Source organism: Mesitornis unicolor, unplaced genomic scaffold, assembly GCF_000695765.1.
Source record: "Mesitornis unicolor isolate BGI_N332 unplaced genomic scaffold, ASM69576v1 scaffold40474, whole genome shotgun sequence".
Lineage (NCBI taxonomy): Eukaryota > Metazoa > Chordata > Aves > Mesitornithiformes > Mesitornithidae > Mesitornis > Mesitornis unicolor.
The window spans coordinates 33,206-37,052 of NW_010182852.1; positions in this window are offsets into that span (position 1 = coordinate 33,206).

Genomic DNA, 3,847 nt, shown 5'->3' on the forward strand with positions numbered 1-3,847 from the left:
AGCTGCCAGGAGATCACAGCTCCCACCAACAAACAACTGTCACTCCACAGGCAATGGATGCATCCAGCTTCATCCACCCTAAGAAACAACTCCACGGGACTTCATCAACACAACCCAGGAATATGTGGGTGGTAAATCACGTCCCCAGCTGCCAGGACAAGAGGCCATGGGGGAGCATGGCCAGCGCCAACACAGGGCCGGTGCACGCCTGGGTGAGCACCCCAACCAGGGCAGAGCACGGAGCAAGGTGGAGGAGCGGGCACTGTCGAGCAATCGCTGGGACGGGTCCAACTGCCGGCTTTGCTAACAGCAGCAGTGCTGGGAACTGGTATTTCATATAGGCACCTGCATCACTGGTACAGCATGGATGAGAAAGTCCCCCAGGAAGAACGAATCCATCTCAGGATGAACTGGGACAGAAAGGGAGCACAGCAGCCAACCCACGCACAGGTTAGGATCTCTCAGGATCTTTGTGCCTTAAGTCACAAGATCACAAGGACCAGACCAGCCCATGCAGTGCATAGGGATCCTGAGTCACCAGCATGATGCTGCCAGGGGAAAAAACCCCACGACTGCAATCCTGAGACCAGACCGAGGGAGACACCGAGAGCAGAGCTGGGGAAGCCTCGAGCCATCGGCCCAAGCCCAACCATCACTGCCCAGTCCGTGAGCCGCTCCCACCACCACCCACCCAGACCTGCCCACTGGGAGCTGCCCCCAGCACAGAGCTCAGCCTGGTTTCTCGCTGTCCCCGCTCCAAAAGTGACATAAAGCACGGAAGGCTTTGAAGCAGCATTAGTCACCGCTGCATTCAAACGCCTGCATCCCGCCCCACCAGAACAAACACGAGAAAACCCCACAGCAAAGTCACAGCTCTGCAACCCGCCCATCCAGCCCCTTCTTCCCAGCTTTGGTCGGGAAAAGCAGGGGCACGTTTAAACCCCCTTCTCCTTCATTGAGACTGTTTTAATATACACGCAGGCTTTGAAAGGTGTCAGCAGCACAATGCCACACGCCTTCGATGAAGAGATATTCAAGGCACAGCATATAATGGCCCAGCTAGTCCTCGAGCCCCATTGCATTTACTGAGAATAAAAACAAGTATTTTTAATGAACACCAGCAGGACAGCCCATGGTCGGTCATTGCTGAGCTCCCATCTCCCAAGCCCTTCACATTGGTGGCAGTGGGAGCAGCATGCTTGGGATTTGCCATGCACAAGACAGATCCGGAGGCTCCCGAAATCTCAGACAACATCTGCATCAGCCCCAGACACAGCACCCCTGGGGAGGACTTGAGCTAAAACCTCCGTAAGAGCCTGTCCGCTGCCCCCAGAGCCGTGGGGCTGACTCAGGACTGCCTAAACCCAGCAGACGCCCAAGGAAAGCCACCTGCGGGGATCTTTTCCCCGACTCCAGGACTTGCTGGGTCTCTGCCCCCACTGAGTCCACCCAGACCCAGGCTGGAAGAGGAACTGCAGAGCACGCATCCCATGCCAGTCTTGGAAAGACAGCTCTATGTCACTGCAGAAAGGGGAAGTGGAACTGAGGGGATTTCAGTGGTGTGAAAAACACACAGACAGAAAAAAACCCCTCCTTGCTCAGCAGCAGGGCTGGCTCCCACTGCGCCTTCCATTTGCCCAGGGCAGATCCAGCCCCTTCAAGCCCTAATTTCCCCTTCACGGGGGCCAGGTACCATCGCACACGGGATATGGTGCCCATGGACAGGAAGGGACATGGACCATTTGGGGCAGGAGGAGAAATAAACACCACTGTCACATTTTACTAAAGACAGCCAGATCTGATGTAAATAAAACCAGGCCAGAACCGTACAAACAAAAACTTGAGTATCCTCAGGCTGCAAGTCAAAAGCAAACAAGCATCAACTCTGCATCAGAAATAAAAATAAATATTCATCAGAGGAGGAGAGCACACCCGTCTGCAGCTCTCGGGCATTTTTAAAAGGTTATACCATTGGGATGACAGGGAATGCAGAGGATGTTACGAGCATCTCCACCGAAGTTTCCCTTCCGCCCCAGCCTGGTTGTTCGGGGAATTTGAGAGGGAGAACTACTCCTATAGTCTGAATAATTCTCCTCTGAAATGAAAAGGGAAATGAGTTATTGTTGTTTCAATCTAACTATGAAAAAATCCTGCCAGATGAGAAGTCCCTCAAAACAACTATTTATAGTACTTACAACACCGCAAAATTCTGTGAATTATTACTTTAGAGCAGGATTTCAAAACACAAAGCCCAGTACCTCAGCTCACACGTGAGCCCCGTGCCAGCTTTGCAGGATGGCTGGTGAGAGACAAGAGCCCAGACAAAGCTTGTTTTCCTTCAAATAACTCCATGCTGTTTCTCAAAGCACATTCATTCACACATTTGCTTTGTGATACCAGGCACGGCAGAGCTGCCAGCCCAGGGAATACACTGGCCCTTACTGGGTTTTGAGGGGGTTAATCAGGAACGGCAGGCAGAAAGCAAAGGTACACACCAGAAAACACATTTCCATCACCCTCTTTCAAATAACGCACCATGCAGCCCACCAGCCCCAGTATATGCTCTAGTCACGTTGTGCTGGCCGCATGGTGATGACTGGGTTACATTTAATTAACAGCAGTCAGTGCTAAAACCTTAATGCAATGCAGCAGGGCCATATGGTGTGACTGTCTCTCCCAGTTGCCCTTCATTTCCAAACGGCACCGGGAGGCATGCGTAAGAGCCCCGCTCACACCACGCCATGCAAATCACTGCTAGAAACACTGAATCGATTCATAATCCAAGGAAGGCCAAGCGTAAGAACCAGAATGGGCTGAGCGAGGGACTAATTGCCCTGGCAAGGCCAGCACTACAGCACATGCCTGGCATAACCCCCTAAATGAACCAGCAAACGAGCAACGAAGCCTCCTGCAGAGGCTGCAGACACAGCCCATTCCCTTGCCCCAAAAAACCACCAGCACCTGCCCTCCACACCAGCATTGAGGGCACCCTGCCTAGGTGTGAGCCTGGGCTGAAGGGCACTGGCATTAACAGCTTCTGACAAACATCAAGAGGCTCAGCTGACCCCGACCAGCAAATCTTTGAGTCCTTCAAGCCCAGCTCTGTAGCTGCATCTGAAAAGCCGTTTCCACCGAGTGCACTGACAGACCCAGCTGGAGAGGAGCAGTTTCACTATCAGCAGCCAGCACTGCCCACACTACCGAGTTACCAGTGACACCCAAACAGTGGAGTTTAGGAGGTTCACCCAAACCTCCGCTGCCCAGGCCTTCTCATTTCCCCACCTGCAATGCCCAATACGGGTCACATCTTGCCGAGGACCACGCAAAAGCCCCGTGGTCCTGGAGCATCACCCCAGAGGTGCAGGACACAGCGTGTGCTGCTGCATGGCTCGGCTGGGTCACCTCATTTGGCCCTCTGCATCCCCTCCCACACGATGGAGGGATTAAATCCTCCTGTAGAGCACAAGCATGAACACTGCTGTGTGGCTGACACCAGGAACACGCATCTTGATGAATCGCACTGGCATGAGCACTCCTACCTGAGGAGTGGGGGTAAATCAAGGTGTCTGACAAATTTACAGCTTCTAGAGGAATTTACACCTCACTGTAAAGCTTTACAGACACAAATCCTTCCTGTTGCTCACTGCGATTTACTGCCCGGCGCTGATGCCGACCCCACCACAACCCTGCCGATTAGCTGGTAATCTCCTCTTTCCTGGAAAAGCTTCATTTCCCGAAGCCGCCCGGCAGCACCTCACCGCCCCCGGCCCTGCCCCGGACCCGGGAAGACCCCGGCCAAGCCCCTTCCTCCACCCGGCTCCCTGAGCGCAGCACCGAGGACCCCCCC